The sequence below is a fragment of the Rutilus rutilus genome, assembly GCF_951802725.1.
Source record: "Rutilus rutilus genome assembly, chromosome: 6".
NCBI lineage: Eukaryota > Metazoa > Chordata > Actinopteri > Cypriniformes > Leuciscidae > Rutilus > Rutilus rutilus.
This window is the reverse complement of record NC_140214.1, coordinates 3008097-3028746: the sequence shown is the minus strand read 5'-3', so window position 1 is coordinate 3028746 and position 20650 is coordinate 3008097. Positions and strand designations below refer to the sequence as shown.

At 37.5% G+C, this 20650-nt stretch overlaps 1 protein-coding gene and 1 long non-coding RNA gene across 2 annotated transcripts in view; both read left to right on the top strand.

Annotated features, from left to right (window-relative positions):
* The window catches only part of LOC311292270 (lipoprotein lipase), a 632457-nt gene that overhangs the window by 377817 nt on the left and 233990 nt on the right, over positions 1-20650 (top strand). The window lies entirely within an intron of this gene.
* On the top strand, positions 64-15945 carry LOC311291685. Its single transcript, XR_014627597.1, has 8 exons — positions 64-244; positions 456-583; positions 1180-1292; positions 6548-6617; positions 12905-12969; positions 13103-13156; positions 13392-13452; positions 15282-15945. It is a non-coding gene; the product is annotated as an uncharacterized lncRNA (long non-coding RNA).

The window sequence follows — 20650 nt, the reverse complement described above, 5'->3', positions numbered from 1 at the left end:
TCCACGCCGAGAGAGAGAGAGAGGGAGAGAGAGAGAGAGACAGGAGGAGGTGGGGTTTCATACGTTGCTGAAATAGACAGGATCTAACATGAGCCAAAGACCAAGAGAAGTGGGGAGGGGAACGAGAGAGAGAGAGAGAGTGAGACGCTCGGCACCAGAAAAGGGGATTTTCGGCATAACTCGATTCCCACAAGCCCACGTGAGTCTGAGAATCGAATGCGCGTTCGCCGTCGCATTTGTTTATGTGAGTCAGCTGAGATACTGGCACTGTTTGTCATGATTCACATCTTGTGACACATTTAATGAACAACACACCACAACACTGTTTATAGATCCCTCACATTTCACCAAATTCCCTTATTTATTTACTTGGAAGTAAACACTTTTTAGTTTTGGGTTTCCACTGGAAAGAAAAACCTCAAATGACACCTACTTTGTTATCTTCTTTCTCCCAGGCATCAGCAGAAAGGAACAACCAAGACTCTTGGGAGAAAGACATCAGAAATCATACGTTTCATAGAGTTTTAAGAGAGATCTCAACAAATGTCTCAAACTGTCCTGAGACACACGACCCAAATGCATGGTGATGTTTGCTTGTCATGACAGTTTTAAAGTTCCCCTGAGGTGAAAATCCAGCTTTTAATGTTGTTTATGTGTCTATGTGGTGCTTTTAATGTGCTTTAAGACAAACCATGTGTAAATTCATTAAGTCGACACCATTGCTGAGTATTTTCTCCTTAAAACTGCAGTGAACCAAAGACAGTCTCAAAAACACGCTTTGAAATCGCTGGTGTTTCTGACGTCACAAACTACCTTGTAACCAATCAGATCAACGTGTGATCGTCAACCAGTGGATCTCTGAGCTGAGTGAGTGAGTGGAGGCGGGGCTCATTTGCATATCCATAGAACCGCGTAAGCGCGTATACTAAATGAGGCAAGGGTGTCGAGTTACATTCAAGATATTTTAAGGCATAAAACAAAAAATTTGCAAGGAAAAAAAGTTTAAGTCATTTTGGTGATGAAAGATGAGTTTTAAGGAATAAAATGATTGACTACAGGGGGACTTTAAACTTATGTAACTTGTCCAAATGATCTGAGATTCTCTTTACATTAGTTTTATAGTGCTATACTCTAACTGTAAGACAACTATAAGCTTATTTGTGCCTGTTTTTGTTTCAGGAGAAACAAAGGCAAAGTTGGGACAATGAAACGTGAACTGAGCGTCTCCTGAGCCACGAAAGAGCAGCATCTGATCAGACGCGTGAGATTTTCCTCTGGTCGTCTGAGCGCAGGTATATCATTTCTCCTCGGGAACGAGCAGATTCCTTTTTGCTGACGTTGGTTTGGAAACAATAAACTGTGAAAGCCACAGAGATGTGAATCCGAGCAGTTTTGAGCTGCCGTCTCAACCGCGTCAGCATTTCTTCACATTCCTGGATTGTCACATTCATTGTCTAAACTTGAAACAGCTTAGTTGAATATGACGTGAAAAATCAATCAAAATCACTGCAAGTCCCACATTCAACATGTGCACAGGACTGGAATGTAATGTTCAATTGAAACCATTTATTTTGATAGGATTACAGAATAACCCAAATTAATCATTTGGAAAATAAAACCCCTGGACATATTTTCAATACAAGACAAGCAGAGATCTGATAAAGGTAAAGCATGTAATAGACTCTAAATCCTCTAGGCATTCGAGTTCACCCAGTAGGGTCTCATTTGATCCCATTAAGATCATTTTAAATGGTGTGCAAGGTTGAATTCTGATAGGAATCCTGTGCATATTGCTTTAAGACCCCTGTAGGGAATTCAGGATGGTTGTAGAAACGCATATCAGACCTGACAGATTTACTGTGTGTGTCTGTGTGTGAGAGTGTGTGAGTGTGTGTGTGGGTTTCACCATCATTGTGTGGATAGAATTTCCAAAAATGTTCTCAAAAGTCAAATTATTTATAAGCTCATAAAGAGGCCAAATAACATCTTAAATGAGCAGCGCACCCAAAATTGAATGTTTTCATCGTTCACACTCATGAAGGTTATGGTGAAAATTTGCACAAAAAATAATAATATATATATAGCATATTAGAATTATTATATTATATATATGACTTCAGAAGTCATATGATTGCTTTGTGTGAAGAACAGACCCAATTTTAAGCTCAACATTTGTCATTTTGACATCAAATGTCATAGATGCCTGGGTTTGAATCGAATGCGATTTGACAGATGCTTTCGTAGTGCTTTTTTATCCTTTTTGAAGTATGACCATCCACTTTAACTGTAATATAGGGCAGCTGAAGATCATATAAATCAAGCGAACTTTGAATGGCGAGAGTAAATGATGGGTAGTCAAATCTAAAAGTTATTTTTAAATGTAATTTAATCTAATTATTTGGTTACACTTTATTTTGATGGTCCCCTTTAGACATTCTGTTGCCTATAAGTAATGTTGCACCTGTCAGCATGTTAACTAGTAGAGACTGTTGGGGTTAGTAGAGTAAGTTGACATGTAGTTGCAAAGTTACTTAAAGTTAGTAGAATGTCTGGAGGGGACCATCAAAATAAAGTGTTGCCAATTATTTTATTGAAGTTGCTCTAAGCGATGTTGGGTGACGTCACTACTTGTTGACGTTCGAAGTATTGTCAAACAAAATGAAGGCTAGCTCGACCCTCCCTCCTCCTCATCCCCTCCTCATCCCTTCCGTGCTTCCTGAAACAGTCATGAACTCACCTTTTGAATGCTTTTCCGATGTAAATTCGGGACTTTGCACGTTCCTTCTCCTTTTCCCTCTTCTTTGCTATTTGTTCATTGTAACGTCGTCTCTTTGGTCGTGTGTCGGCCATATCAAAATTCTCAAGAATATAAAATTTTAACGTTAGTCGTTGTCGTTGTTAGGACATCTTTCCTCTAGCTAACTTCCCTCTTCATGCTTCTCTCTCCTCCACACACCCCCCTTCATGTGCACTAACCCCCCCCCACCCCCGAATCATTCTTGTCGGTTATTGGCTGGAAAACTGTTTGTTATGTTTCGTGGTCCAGGCTGGGCCAGTTTGTTTTTGTTGTCGTTTGTGGAGCCTGGGCTGTCTACAAAGACCGCGTTTTTTTTACAGTGTGTTCAGGGGACGGGCAGCTAGCGGATAGTGAGGAGATGTGCTGGATTAGGGCTTTGACTCCGAACTTCGTTATTCAAATATAATTCGAATTTTAAAAAAAAATATTCGAACGAATATTAGGCAGCCTTTAATATTCGAACCTGTTATGGGCATTATTTTTTGTAAATGTGTTTGCTTGTAAACGTTGTTTTCAATTCAGATTCCGAGGCTTTTTCACGCCTGGTGAAGTTGTGAATCGCGAGCTCATTAGCAAGGCTATTATTGGTCATCTGGACTCCTGTAGGTGACGTTAGCGTCCTGGTTAGCGCCTATTTTGTATACCAAAACAATGGCCGCGCCAAACCGCCATTTCGAGGAGTTCGAAATCTACACTCCTGACAATTTGAAAAGCAACATGTGGCGCTACTTTGGGTTCCCAAAGAATCAGGGAAAAATCACAAGTAAGGACAAAGTCCATTTTTTTTATTAAAAATAAATAAAAAAAAAGTGTGTTTTTCTTCTGAAAACATCATTGCCTGCCTATTGACATTCACTGATACACTGCCCTCTGGTGGACAGAACATATACAACTTAAGTTTGATACCAATATAGGTCTTACCGAAGGCGTTTTAATGGTCAAAGTATTATTAATAAATATTCAAATATATGCGAATATTAATAAACAAACGAACTTCGAATATGATTTTTGGGCAAAAGTCAAAGCCCTATGCTGGATGTGACAAAAAATGTCTCGGCCTAAAAAAACGCGCGACATCGCTTAGAGCACCTTTAATAAGAATAGTTTTGAATGTTCCCAGGGTGTGTGTCCCGTTTGGGCCTGGAATGAACCAGTCTCTGTACATTTTGTCTCCAGATCTAAAAGCTTTGCCTAAAGGCTTTTTTTTTTTGCATCATGTAGTTTTGCATCTTCCGCATGACTGAACTATAATCAAACTCTACTCCAAAAATCTGCTGTTTTTCCATGTCATATTTCCTTTCTAGCTAAATTGAAAGCATTTCCCTGACACAAAAGAGCATCTATAATTAATGGACTGTTACTCCAAACGTCGGTTATGACCATTTGTTCACCTCACGTCTGAATGAGGTCAAATCAGCTGCCGTTCTCTTACTAATGCTGAGGCTTTTGTTAAAACTCTCTCCACGAATTCAGAATTAGTCCTGCTTATGAGGTTATTTTTTGATCAGCCATTAGGATTTCTTGAGTGTTATTTCCACAGACTTATGTTCCTATGGAAACCAGATGAAGGATATTATGCACTGCGTCCATATTTTCCTCTGTTCATTGAGGTATTCTAAGAGAAAAGAATTTAGCAAAATAGTATGACATTTTTATATATATATATATATATATATATATATATATATATACAGTATCTGGGACCTCTTACACAAAACATTACACATTTTTAATTCTTCCAAACCGGTTGTGTGTGTGTGTGTGTGTGTGTGTGTGTGTGCGCGTGTGTGTGTGTGTGTGTGTGTGTGTGTGTGTGTGTGTGTGAATTTCAGTTCAGTCCAGTTCATTTTTGCTGCTTATTGCACTTAACAGTCAAATACACATAAAATAATGTCAAAATGCCGGTCTTGGCGAGATTAGCGTAAACACAGTCAGTTATTATGTTTTAAGTGAACGTAAACAGATGAGAGAGAAAACGCATGTGTGACAGTATAATGGATCTGTGCGTAAGGTCTTAAAGTGACAGCAGCCTATATTTTAATTTGTTCTTGATGAATGCCAGTATTAGCTACTTCTTATTACTTATAATATATTATATTTAAGATTTTGGTCCATATTGTCATGATATCATCATGCAGTTTCTACAGATTTGTCGGCTGCACATCCATGTTGTGAATCTCCTGTTCCTCCACATCCCAAAACTCCTCTATTGGATTGAGATCTGGAGACTGTGGAGGTCGTTTGAGTTTAGTGAATATATATCCAGGGCTTGACATTCACTTTTTTGCTCATTTTAGTGGTTTTCCAAAGTTACGAGCCACTCAGCATTTTCACTGGCCACAATTTTGACACCGATACCATGGGGGAAAATGGCCATATAGATATTTTAATATAATCTCATAATTTGGCAGCCGGTATATTAGGCTACTGTCACTTTAAGACCTGACGCACGGATCCATTATACTGTTACACGTGTTTTCTTTCTCGACTGTTTACGTTCACTTAATACAGAACTGACTGTGTTTACATGAATACTCGCCAAGACCGGCATTTTGACATTATTTTGTGTGTATTTGACTGTTTAAGTGCAATGAGCAACGAAAATGAACTGGACTGAAGTGAAATTATGCGCAATACACGCAATCCCACGCTGAAATTCTCACACACACACACACACACACTTCCGGTTTGGAAGAATTAATTTTTTTTATTGTTTTGAAAGAGGTTCCAAATGTTCACCAAGGCTGCAATTATTTGACAAAATACAGTAAAAACATTAATATTGTTAAATATTATTACAATAAAAAACTGTTTTTGATGTGATGTGTTTGATGTGTTTTTGATATATATATATATATATATATAGTAAAATATAATTTATTCCTGTGATCAAAGCTGAATTTTCAGCATCATTACTCCAGTCTTCAGTGTCACATGATCCTTCAGAAATCACTCTAATATGATGATTTGAAGAAACATTTCTGATTATTATCAATGATGAAAACAGTTTTGCTGCTTCAGATTCTTGTGCAAACCATCATACATTTTGTTTTTCACGATTCTTTGATGAATAGAAAGTTCAAAAGAACCGCATTTATTTTATATGTTTTAAAAGTAATTTTTTCTAACATTATAAATGTGTTTATAGATTTTTTTTCTAAATACAAAAACCAACAAAACTATTTATATTCGCAAGATGATTTTAAAGAACAACAGTGAGGAGAAAAACAGGCTGAACAAATGACTGACCATGAGAAACAGATGATTGAGATGGAGATGATGAAGAACATGATGATGATGATGATGATAACTATCATGATAACTGATGATGATTATGATGATGATAACTATAGCAGAATGTGAAGTACATTGTGCAGATTGTTCTGTTCTGTTCTGTTCGACTGAAAAAAACAGTGAAAGGACAAGATGTCACCTTTCTCTCTTCTAGTGATGAACATCTCATGGGGACCGAGAGAAACAGGACATCTCTCAGCTTGATTCTCTATTGCATTTGATCCAGAGCACAGAATTATATATATATATATATATTTGAGAATAAAACCAGTGGAGACAAAAAAAAAAAAAAAAAAGAGGGGAAAGAGCAGAACAGAAGTGAGTGGAGAAAGAATTCACTGAAGCAAATTAAATGACAAAAAACGTCATCATGCACTGCAAGCATTAACCCTTTATGATATGCAGAATGTTCTGAAAATTAATATTTTTTCTCTCTGTGTATTTTTTTTTTGTTAGCATTTTAACACTCCTCCATATGATGAATCGCTTCTCTGTTCTTCATCGAAAGTCATCTAAATGAATAAATGTAAGTGTTTTCCCTCATCACACTTTTTTGAGATTTTGAGATTATTGATAAACAAGTTGGCTATTATGGAAACTACATCACTGTTAAAAAATGGTCGACAAACAACAAACTGAGTGATTCATTTTTTTATATCCCTTAATATTGCCTGTATTTCATCCTTGCTCTCCAACGGGACACTCGTTTTCTTAACGTTTTTGCATTTTGAAACATAAAACCAATCATAATTGTGTTCCTTCTGCATAAATACTCAAATATCCACAGTTAAAATCGGGTTATAATCATAATAGAATACAACAATACTGTGCAAATATTATCAATATAATATGTATAGGCCTACTCTACATGGTTAACTAAAACTGAAACTAAAACCATAAAAAATAAGATAAAATAAATAAAATGTAAAAAAAACATAAGCTTTTTTTAGTTCAGCTATAGTTAGGCTACGTAATTAAGGTTAACTTCATGTACTAAAACAACTCAAAACTAAAATAATATTAATAAAAACTATATATTTGGTTTTTTTTTAAAACAGAAATTAATAAACAGCCAAATTAATAATACTTAAAATAAATAAATAATGAAAACTATAAAAATGAAAACTGATACTAAAAAAAAATATATATATATATATATATAGTGCACATTTTCTGTATTGAATAACCAATTTCCAAAATGTGTCTACTGTGTAGAATACTGTATCCCACAATACAATGCATTATCTTACTTAAGTTCATAAAATGTTATTAAAAATGCGAAATAACTGTTTATTTGAGGGAATAGCTGAACAGAGCGTGCAAACCCATTTCCAACACAGGAACTGAGTTTTTTGAGTTTATGTCAGATGGATTCAGTCGGGTCTGTCATGAGGCGTCTAAGTGGACAGACGGTTCTCTGCAAAAAATAATAGGATCCTTATAAATACATTATTCAATAAAGAACAGTGTGTCTCGTTTAATTTATCATTAGAGAAGGTCTTTCTAGATTCGAACGGCTCTCTGATTCTGAAGAGAAGCTGATTTACAGAAAGTGACTGTAAAAGGAACGGGACGTCCAAAGAGCTTTTCTGAAAATGGCATTTTATAATTTGATCTGAAATAGACTGTCTCAAAAGAGATTTACCTTTAAAAAAAAAAACATTATTTGAAAAGGAATGGCTACTTTCTCAATACTTTCTCACTGGCCTCGTTTAGCCTACACTGTCAGTGAAATGTGACCCAATAGGGGTTATGCGGAACATACTTCCGGGTTCTACAAAACGGGTATAACTACTTCCGGTCGTCAGCTACTGAGGTAAACACAGCGTAGGAATGGCGACCTTTTATAGCCGGTGTTTACAGGAGCTACCCATTCTATCCATTTCAGATGTACATCGTATTGCCAAACGGACGTCCAGAGCCCCGAGTACTCCGTTAGATAAAGGATTTAAGTTTTTACGCCTCCTCATTTATTCATGATTCTGAAGGTATGTAAGTTAGTATATGTAGCTTTTGCTAATGGCACCCGATGTAGAGTTAGCTAACTATCAGTAAGTTAGTTTAGACTTGTATGCTATCAGTAGTTTAACTTTTTATATTTGCTTGCAGACGATTAAAACAATCAAATTTAGACTGCATTTTATTTTTTTATAAAAAAATTTTTTTCTGATACTTAAGCATTCGTGACATTTTAATTAAAACAGAAATAAGAATTGTATTCTAAAAAAGCGAAAAATAAGTTACCTCAGAGATCAACTACCGCTGCAGATGCTTACTTAAGTGCAAACCGGAAATGCTTATACCTGTTTTCCGGTTCGAACGTTGGGCGTTCTTCTGCATAACCCCTATTCCGATTTTTTGCTCATATGACACCGATGTGTTCAGTGTAAACAGGAAAAAAACGCATGCATTCGGATATTTCGAGATCGGTTTCAGGCCTCATTCGTATGTGGAAATAAATCGGATATGAGCCAATGCGACTGTCATGTAAACAGGCAGATCGGATTTTCTGAGGCATTAGGCGACGTCTCTGCGGTTTAATGACGAGAGAAACCCCTACGTGCTTCTGCAAAGGGACGGATATAGGGCCTGACGAAACGTTGTGTCGTCGTAGGAGAGGAATGTGAAAAAACTTTGACACAACATATTGTTGTAGGCCTACACAACAAAATTTTGGACCCACTGCTCCTCGTTAAAGCCAATATTTAAACACAATATGCTCCCACCAGTCCTGATATCTCCCAGATAGCAAGCACATTTGGGCCGATTCCGGCTGAAATGCGCTACTGTCGGCTCGGTGTCGGCATCGGTGAAAAGATAATGGCCCAGAGCAAGGGTGTAACTTTGGTTTGAGAAGTGGGGGGGACACAAAATGGGGGAACATTTTTTCAATTTGAATCCCATTTCCTGCATTTACATACATTTGGGGACTATGGAGATACAAAATAATTAATAATAATAATTTTGAAAATAATTAAGTTGATTATAATGATAAATTCTGCCAAAAAGAATAGTAGGGTACTAAACTATGTATAACAAAAATATGTCTTACTTTTTTATTGTTTAATATGGGGCTGATTGCCAAGACGTGAGAGAATCATTTTATAAAGTAAAAAATGTTCACTATTAATGTTTTGTGTGTAAATGAAATTGAAATAAAGTGAGACTCAATTTCCACTGTAATGTAGAAACAACATAAAGACAGTATTTAAATAGCCTAATTGTTTAATAGCATCTTTTTATGAATGAAGGCCTGTATCACTGATATTAATATAGCTACCGATGTCTCGATGAAAATTATTTTTTCCCCCAAATTTTAAACATTTATTAGGCTTCAAAAATATAACAACTTTTAATTGAAGTGAACTTTAAACAATCCTCACTTAAACCCATAATAAATGTCATATTTACCCAGGGCCGGATTAACAATGTCCTGTGCCCTGCAGCATCAAGACTCAAGGCCCCCCTGTAGTTAGGGGGGTTTGGGGGCATCCTCCCCCGAGAAAATTTGGATTTCTCTGACCTACATATGTGAAATTTAGGACTTTTGAAGGCCAAAAAATTATAAGAAATAGGCTATTTATAACATTGTCATTAGATTATTTGTCAATACTGCTCTCTCCTCATCTTCATATTTCTTATTCTCTCAGTATTCTTATCCTGGCCTATTTCTTCCCCTTCTAAAGCTGAACTTTGACTGATAGTCGTGGAGAAACGAAAGTAAACACAGGCTCAACTGATATTTATACGTTTTATGAATCATTTTCTTAGACAAGTTAATTTACTCAAGGCTACCTGTAGCCTAAGTCAGTATTGCCATTAGGAACCTTCTGCAAGCTTTGGAATTTGAAAACGTCTGTTTTTAAATGTTAAAAGTAATTTTAAATAATAGAAATTATAGGCTTGCCCTAATGGTTAATCTGGTCCTGTAGGCCTATGTGCCTTTCCTGTCTTAACAGATACGAAATATACAGAAATTGAATAAGGTTATCAAATAGTCCGCACTGCATAAATCATAAATTACATATAGATTAGGCTAATCCTTATTAAAGCTACACGTTTTTCATACAATGATTTTCTCTGTTCCCTTTGTTCTTTGGTTAACTTTACTGACAGAGAATTAGTGGCTGCTGTCCCTTTAAGATCTGCCGCTGACAGGATCTCACGCATTTAATTTTCCCATTTACTCTTGACTTTCATTTAAGATTTTATTTAACTCGAAAAACGGGCATTTTGGCATAAAAGTGTGTGTTATTGTACGATTCTGGCGCGCTGTCTGTGCGTGACATGTGTGCGTCAGGAGCGCTCCCTGCTCATTAGAACTTTCATTGAGCTATTTTTAGAGTGTGGACGCGACGTTCCTGGACGCGGCAGCTCACATCGGCACAGGCTTTCTTTGTCCTGCTCCTCCATGGCGATGACGGTGTGCAAAAAAAATAAAAATCATAACGAATTTGAAAGTGGGGGGGACACAAACGGGATTTTGAAAAGTGGGGGGGACATGTCCCCCCTGTCCCCATAGGAAATTACGCCCGTGGCCCAGAGTACACAACACTTCTGGCTGACATACGGCTTTTTATGAATGGGCCAGTGTCTATGGCAAGCCGTTTTAGCTTAAATTGTACCCAGCGTTACTCGTCGTAATTGCATTTTTACTAGTAAGAATTAAATTTGAGAGCTCTACAATTCAATTATTACTAGTCATATGTCTCCATTGACTTCCATTCATTTTTAATTATGGAGCTCTAAAATTGAATTGTTACAAGAATGCAATTGCAGAGCTCTTTAATTCAATTACAGAGCGCTGCAATTATAGGGTGAATACTGGCAAAGTGGGACAATGGGTAAAGTGGGACAGTTAAGCTTCTTCATTTCTAACATGTAAATGATTCCATTACTAAAAATCAACACTGAGCTCATCATAAGCAAGTATGTGATAAAAAAAATATAGATTCTGTGGCTATGACATCACTTCCGGGGGTGTGGCACACCATATTCAACAACCTTACAGTGAACCGAGACGGTAAAGTAAAATGACATAGCATTCTGAGGTGAATAATGTTAAGATTATAAAAATTAAAACACTCATGGATCATTTGTAATTGTTATATATTTTGTTATAGGATGTAATGGTGAATCAGAATTTGTAAAAATCACATTCATATGAATCTTTTTTTGTTGTTTTTTTATGTGATTTTTGACACTGTCCCAGTTTGCCAATAGTGTATTGTTAAACTGGGACAGGGTATTACTGGCAAACTGGGACAGCCATTTAAGTCATTCTAATGGGGGAGTTCCCTTTTTGTATGCCCCTCATAAATTTAGTTAGCTAGCTAGATATTTCAACAAAGATTGTAAACTGATTTTAAAAAACAATGCCAATTCCAAAAAACAAAAACAAAAAAAAAAACAAGAAAGATGGAGGGTACAAACTTGGATGGCTGGGACATTTGCCATTTTTGCAAAAAACTTTTCAACAAAAAGGAATGAAACTGTGTGGAATACAATTAGCCTATAAGAAGAAATGTTTATGAAGATTTCAATTTTTTACATTTATATGAAATAAACTAAACCCAATACAAAATATTGTGGACAGGCGAGGGAGGGAGGGGTGGAAAGAATCTGCTGTACCTGCACCCCTCCTTAAAAAAAGTGATTTTTATTATTTTTGTTGTTGTTGTTTATATTGTTATTGTGTATTTAATTAATTGGGCCTACATTTGAATAACAATTTAATGTGTTTGAAGTGTCCCAGTTTGCCAATAAAGGTGTCCCAGTTTGACAGTAGCGCCTGGAAAAATGTGGTTTGGGGTCCATGTGTGTTTGAGGAAGAGTCATCCATCCTGTGTTTAATGTTTCTTTCTTTTTTATTCTGTATAGTAGAGTAGAGCTCTTAAGCTATTTAGAATAGTATCATATGAGGGGCTAAGATATTTGGATCATAATAAAACATTATGCAGAAGGTAAATTATCAGAAAGTGTCCCACTTTACCAGTATTCACCCTACATATCTTTAATTCGTTTTTTTTACTAGTAACAATTCAATTGTAGAGCTCTCAAATTAAATTCTTAGGCTACTAGTAAAAATGCAATTACGACGAGTAATGCTGGGTACAATTTAAGCTAAAACTGCTTGCCGTAAGTGTCGGCTAAAAGCAGTTGTACTCGCGCTGGCTCATATACGGCGTTTTATGAATGGGCTAGTGTCAGGAAGTGTCAGGAAGAATTAGGAACATTTTCAGCGGCAAAAAAGGCAAGTAATTTAATTAATTTAATGTTCATTGTAGTGTTGTATTATGTTTTAAATGTCAAGAAGAATTGTTTTTTAATATCTTTATAACAGTTAGATCGTTTGTGATGATCACTGAGATAGGCTAGATGAGCGCGATCTCATAGCCTAATCTATAACATTGTGTAAATTTAATTAACATTATTTTGTTTTATTATTCTAACTGATGTATAATAGTTGTGCTGTTAATTTTTTTTTTTTTGGTAGTTGTGCTGTTAATTTAAAAAAAAAAAAACTACTTTACAGATGATTAAAGATGTAGGCTACTATAACAAAATTGTATGCATTTAAATGTGTAGCTAGTCTATTTTAATCACCTCATTTGTTATATTAAAGTTCATAGGATGGCATGTGAACATATTTCCGGAGCAGTAACAGTCCAAGTTCAGTCAGACTGCTGTGGCTCTTCCATTGAATGCTTTTGCATAGGATATGATTGCTTTAAGAAATGCTACATTTTGGATAAAAACATCAGTGTTTACATCACATTTCCATTATTTTAATATATTCCTTTCATGTTATAGTTTGTACTTTCCCTGTGCCACCCAACAAATATGGTATACGGCCTCCAAAGCTGACACTGCCTCAGGTACGCAACACAACATAATAATTATTTTGGCCATGTCCACATGAGTTATTTTTAATTAGCCTGTTTTTCAGAATTGGTTATGCATCTTTTGAAAGCAAAAAATAATTACTGATGCCAATACTATTCTTTTTAGCACCAAAAAATATCAGTGGGAGTAAGCTGATGAAGAGGGGCCATTCAAAAATGGGTGAGGTCATTAATCGTCTTTGTAAACGAAGTGGTTATGGATATTGGCCTTTTCATTAATTTGTTTTTGCGCATTGGAGCATTGCTGCTTCAATCACTGGCCAAAAAGTGTCTGTCCTTGAGCAATACAGACCCAAAGCTTAACTGAGTGGGTGACTGACAGGCATTCTGTGTCAAGAACTCTGCTTGAAGAACTTTTATTATGATTTTTCTTATTTATTTTCTTATTTTGCTAGTTCCATGCAGCAGAAAACTTTTCTGAGGGCCTTTTTGCAACACCACCTACCTCAAAGCCTTGTAAGTAGACTTGATGCAAATATAAATACATAATGATTTCACATTTTCATGACTAGTAAATTGATTTAAAGTTTAAACTTGCTTGCATATTATTGTAATATGTAATATGCTTGCATGTTATTGTAAACTATAGTTTACAGTCACGTGACTACCACGGAGGCCCGGAGGGCACACTGCATTACGGAACTGTCAATTTTCCATTTCAAAAGAAGAAACTCAAAAAACATTTGAATAAAATGCCAGTATTACATATCCAGCACCTGCTGCATTTCAACTAATAAAAACAGCACGACGTTCTAAAACACCCAGGGCCCTATTTTAACGATCTGAAACGCAAGTATCAAACGAGATAAATGACTCTTGCACCCGATGCAAATCTAAAATGTGTTGGTCTGAAGTAGCTTCATTACTCATAGGTGTGGTTTGGGCGTAACGTGAAATAAACCAATCAGAGCCTCATCTCACATTCCCTTTAAGAGCAGGCGTGCTTGTTCCATGGCGGATTGCTATTATAACAGCGGATTTGCCAGGAGCGGTTCACAGCCGAGGAGACCGACGTTCTCGTCAGGGCCGTAAAACACAGAGAAGTGACATTGGGGATGGAGAAACACACCCAAATTAGCTTCGGTTAAACAGGCGTATAATAATTTGGGTAAATGTGTAAGCTAGATTTATGCCTATTTTTTCACATCTTCATGGACACCACAATGATTTCCCTCGTGTGGAATATTTTTCCTTGTAATAATGTATGGTTTTCTAAAAATGAAAACTGCTGCTTCTGTGTAGATGAGAGAAGCAAAGTGTATGTGTGCTGTGCACACGCTACATTATGGCCAAGCATGCGCCCTTAAAATAGCATATGAATAACATGCGAACGCGCCACTGACTTTAGACGAGGTTTCTCCTGGTCAGTGGAGGAATTGTTTTCTGAAACTGCAAAATAGCACCAGGGAACGTTTGCGCCGGAACACGCCTCCTCTTTTCTTTCCCAAGTTTACCGACATGCGTCTGTGGAGGGAAAAGTCCGCTGTGCGTCGGGTGCAAAATAGGAATGATACATGCGTCAGTGTACAAAGTCAATTGCGCTGGGTGCAAGATAGGGCCCCCAGTGTGAAACAGGTGCCTCAATGTAGTAAAACAGTGATTATAAAAGATCAAATTCAGTATATCTGATTGAAGATGCATATATGCAGGCAAGCAGGTGAATATGAACGTAACGCAAAATAGTAGGCCTAATGGTTTGATGGAAAAACACTTTGTGTTTATATTCGGGGTTTATCTGCCTTCCTGTACATAGTATGATTAATCAATGAGGTATACTGAATTTGGTATTTTAATATCATTGTCCTACTAATTAGTACTTAGCACTAACCTGGTAAAAATGACTGGCGGGCAATCATGGAGGAAAGCCAAAATTCAGCTTTGATCACAGGAATAAATTACACTTTACTACATATTCACATAGAAAACAGCTGTAGGCCTAATAATATTTCACAGTGTTACTGTTTGTGCTGACCTTTTGGATCAAATAGGCCGTCAAAAAATGCAGCTTTGGTGAGCAGAAGAGACTTATAGTATTATAGTGTATTGCTCTATATAACACACTTGTTAGTAGACACAAAGGGTTGACAAGCCAATATCAAGAATATTTGCAATGTAAAACACATTTTCCTCAACTGGAACTTCTCTCAACTTGTTCAGTGGTGTGATATCTAGAAGTTAGAATTAAAAATGTTTTAGCCTGGTTTTATTCATCAAAACATGAGCATATTTTCATGAAACTGTGAAATACTGTAATGCTTAACAATATTTATTTCTTTATTTCAAAGCTGCAGTTCGGAAAAAACCCCTCACAGCCAGTGCTGCTGAAATGGAGGTCGAGGGGACCATGAAAAGGTGGCTCCAGCTGGCAGCAGATAGAGATGTCAGGTCACAAAAACACTGGATCCAATTGCGAATGAGAATAAGGTTTATTTAGAACAGCAAGAGCACAAGGCAAGGCAGGTGGAAAGTCTCTGGTCGGCAGTTAGGTCCTTGGCAGCGCTGAGACTGCTGTGGGCTGAAATAATTCCTAGGAAACAGGAACCGTAGAAAACAACGGCAAGCGGCAAAACTCGGGCAAAGTCCAATGCAAACCGCACTGACGGCAGGAAGTCCGCGGTGACCAGGAACAGGACAGAACTGCACAGAGTGGAAACAAGAAGCAGTAACCAACGATCTGACACTGAACTTGACAAACACAAGACTACATATAGGATCCATAAACGAGACACACCTGCTGCCGATCTGATTGCTCGTCAGCGCAGGTGACGCAGATAGACAATCAGACCAGAACAGTACACACAGAATGAGCAGACAGAGAGATGGTGGACGAGAGAGAAGGCTTCTGCAAAAAGAAGTTGTTCACGGAGAGTGAACAACTTGGCCTTTGGCTTGCTCAGTTGGGGATATTCTGGGGATATCTAATTTGATTTTATCAATAAATTCCACTAGAAACAAACCTTGTTGTATTATTTTAATTTAATACTGTGAAGCTGCTTTGATACAATCTGTATTGTGGAAAGCGCTATACAAATATACTTGACTTGACAAATATACTTGACGGAGAGTGTGTGTGTGTGTGTGGTTTGTGTGTGTGTGCGGTTTGTGTGTGTGTGTGCATGTGACTGTGAGAATTATTTGTGTGTGTGTGTGTGTGCATGTGATTGAGAATTGTGTGTGTGTGTGTGTGTGTGTGTGTGTGTGTGTGTGTGTGTGTGTGCGCATGTGACTGTAAGAACTATTTGTGTGTGTGTGTGCATGTGACAATTATTTGTGTGTGTGTGTGTGTGTGTGCGCGTGCATGTGACTGAGAATTATTTGTGTGTGTGCATGTGACTGAGTTTATTTTTTCTTCCTGTATTATAAATATATTCTTATTGTTATTTTTATTATTTTTATTGTTATTGTTTAAAATGGGTTGTTAATATTATTGTTTAAAATTAGTTTATTTTTTCTTCCTATATTATACATATATTTTTATTGTTATTTTTATTATTTTTATTGTTATTGTTTAAAATTAGTTGTTAATGTTATTGTTTAAAATGTGTCGTTAGTGTTCATTTTATAGTTTATTTGATCATTGTTAAAGCTACACTGTGTCATTTCTTTAAGTTGATTCTTAGCAAAAAACACTTTGTTCTTTCAAAATGATATGTGCTCATTAATGCGTAATTACTTCTACCAACTAATCAAGTATTCTCGTAAGCGTAGAATCTGCCATTTAGAATACATACGAGCGAGTCTCTCGACTGGCGGCAGCCTTGTTGCGCCTCCATCTTGAAAATACATTCGCCAAAGAGGGACAAACCTGGAAATTCAAGCTTCGCCTTTCGCGTTTTACACTCAGTGGCATGTGACCGGATATGGGTCACAGTTGAAAGAACGTGTAAACGGACGGTCAAAGAAATCGGATAAAGGTAACAAATCAGAATTGGGCATCAAGACCTGCCGTGTAAACGAGGCCAGTGTCATGTGATGTGTATGTAACCAGGGCCATAACAGATGTACAGATACCAATTATTTTATTTAGTTTAGGAAAAAGTTTAAAGTTAATTGGAATTGTAAAGATAATATTTTCAAACTGATTTCCAAGAACACTGGCAATTATCCATTCATTTATCTTAGAAAAATAATGAGAAAATCTGATATCCTTTTCCATATGATGAAATCTAATATCCAATAGATTTTTGGCTATTTTTCCAAAAAGTTGTGTAATAAAGCTGTTTGTGATTGTAAAAGGTCTGCAAAGTTTCAAAGATCAAAGTGCAGATAAATGGAGTTATTGGGCCCTATCTTGCACCCAGCACAATTTACTTTTTACAGCGACGCATGTATCATTCCTATTTTGCACCAGACGCACAGCGGACTTTTCCCTCCACAGACGCACGTCGGTAAATTAGGGAATGAACTTGCGCTCCCGGGGGCGGTTCAGCGAAAAGAGGAGGCGTGTTCCGGCGCAAACGTTCCCTGGTGCTATTTTGCAGTTTCAGAAAACAATTCCGCCACAGACCAGGAGAAACCTCGTCTAAAGTCAGTGGCGCGTGTTATTCAGATGCTATTTTAAGGGCGCATGCTTGGCCATAATGTAGCGTGTGCACAACGCACATACACTTTGCTTCTCTCATCTACACAGACGCAGCAGTTTTCATTTTTGCAAATCTTACATTATTACAAGGAAAAATATTAACACACAAGGGAAATCATTGTTGATTTCATGAAGATGTGAAAAAATAGGCATAAATCTAGCTTACACATTTACCCAAATTATCATACGCCTGTTTAACCGAAGCTAATTTGGGTGTGTTTCTCCATCCCCAATGTCACTTCTCTGTGTTTTACGGCCCTGACGAGAACGTCGGTCTCCTCGGCTGTGAACCGCTCCTGGCAAATCCGCCGTTATAATAGCAATCCGCCATGGAACAAGCACGCCTGCTCTTAAAGGGAATGTGAGATATCGCTCTGATTGGTTTATTTCACGTTACGCCCAAACCACACCTATGAGTAATGAAGCTACTTCAGACCAACACATTTTAGATTTGCGTCGGGTTATCCCGCCGGTATAATAGCAACAGCGCCCGAGATCCGCCCACAAAGTTACTTTCGTTTCCCGCTTGATACTTGCGTTTCAGATCGTTAAAATAGGGCCCATTGTCTCCTAAAAGAAAAAAGCGATTCTGAACTGTAACAAATTAGCATAATTCTATCCTATGATCTTCATTGGCTGGATGGAAACGCTAAGAAGTGCATAAATCCTAAAAATGTGTATAAAAAACTATTTTTTATCCATTAAACCCTTTATGGGGCAAGTAACCATATTTAGTCACTTCCGCACACATTCAAAATGCCCTCCCCCTGCTCCATTTGGAGTGTTAGAGTCATGTGGTTTGCTCTCAGCCAATCAGGGGAGATCAAGCTATCTGACAGATATTGACATCAAGGCATCTGACCAATCAGCAGTGGCCTGGAGCACCTTAAACACAGCCATCTTGCAGAAATCAAAAATATTGCTTTTTTGAACCTGGCTTCTCCCACAGCTATAGTAATAACATCGTAACTAAACATGGTAAGTTGATGTAACTCATAAATTATTTGGTTGAATAGTTGTGTTAAAGATTAAGATTGTTGTTATTTGCATAGCATTTGTAAAAATTTGCTTAATGTTTGGCTGAAAACTAAATGCACCATATTTGATCATATGCCCCGTTTACCTAAGACTAGCAAGTGTCCATTTTTAGACATATGCCTTATGAATGTATGTTTTTTAAATTATAGTTAAATGGCATACACAGGTGCTTATTGTTCGTGTGAGGCCTAGTACTGTGTGAATTGATTTTAATTACTGAATATTGGTTTGTGATAAAACACAATTATGAGCAAATATAAGCTCATGACCATAGGTGAGAGTAGGAACGTAAAATCGACCGGAAAATCGAGAGCTTCGCCTGGCAGCTCCTTCTTCACCACGACAGACCGGTACATCAACCGCATTACTGCAGAAGCTGCACCGATCCGTCTTCAATCTCCCGTTCTAGCCTTCCCTCACTCGTGAACAAGACCCCAAGATACTTGAACTCCTCCACTTGAGGCAGGAGCTCTCCACCAACCTGAAGTGAGCAAGCCACCCTTTTCCGACTGAGGACCATGGCCTCGGATTTGGAGGTGCTGATTCTCATCCCAGCCGCTTCACACTCGGCTGCAAACCGTCCCAGTGCATGCTGGAGGTCCTGGTCTGATGGGGCCAGCACGACAACATCATCCGCAAAGAGCAGAGATGAAATCGTGTGGTCCCCAAACCTGAAACCCTCCGGCCTCTGGCTGCGCCTAGAAATTCTGTCCATAAAAATTATGAACAGAACCGGCGACAAAGGGCAGCCCTGCCGGAGTCCAACATGCACCGGGAACAAGTCTGACTTACTGCCGGCAATGCGAACCAAGCTCCTGCTCCTACAGGGACCGGATAGCCCTTAGGAAAGGGCCCCGGACCCCATACTCCCAGAGCACCCTCCACAAGATGCCAGTATCAGTACCTCAAGACAGAGATGTCTCTAAATAGATGTTCCTTGCAGTTTGTGCCTATAATAAATAAATGTTCCTTGCAGTTTGTGCCTATAATAAATAAATGTTCCTTGCAGTTTGTGTGTGTTTGTGTCATTTTTTATTTTTTATTCACTCTCTGTAATTTATTTTACCCTAGACAGGCAAGTGCTCATATATGGTAACTTCATTGACCTTGATTTGCAATGCAAAGATGAAAAAAATTGAGAATTTTGTCGTTTTTTTAAAAATGTTTTAACATCCCCCATTAGCTTTCTGAGGTTAAAAATTAGAATTTCCAAATATTTCAATGAGTGCCTTATAAAGGGTTAAGAAGACATACACATAAACTACAATGGAAAAACACATTAACCGAATAAATCCCTCAATGAGCAACAATAACTTTGCCTCAGCAGAGGCTGTGATTGGATAACTGGACTAACCAGCGGACCAATCGTATCACAGCATCTCAAATGTTGGTTTGGTGATTCTAAAATCAAGTGACGTATGGGATGGAAATGCTGCTTTATTTGCAAATGTTTTACGCAATATTTAAATTTTGCGCATAAGTTAAATATGCAACTTTGGATGGAAACAGCCACTGCGTGTATCAAGAGCTGAGACTCAGATATGCTAATCAGCGTTTCAGAGCAGAGTAGACCAATCACAACAGACTGGGCCGTCTGACCAATCAGAGCAGAGCAGCTCTGAGAAAGGCGGGGTTTAGAGAGACTGAATCCTTGATTGAACCTTTTTAGACACTGAGAGAAAAGAGCTGATGCGGCAATGGATATTATGAGACTACTAAAGTGTTTTTTGACCTTGGATGCATGTAAACCTGTTGTAGGAGACTACAAAACAAGCCTTTAGAATAGCATAATAGGTGCACTTTATATAATTTGATATAAAAACGTTCAAAACAGCAAGATTCAGAAAGCATGTCAAACTACATATCACTAATATGAAGTCAAATGCTTTTCATTATTACATATTGTAAGATATATTGGTAACACTTTATTTTACAGTGTCCTTGTTACATTTGTCACATGTACTTACCGTAGTAATAACAGTAAATGATGCATAATTACATGCAACTAACCCTCAACCAAACCCTAATCCTACC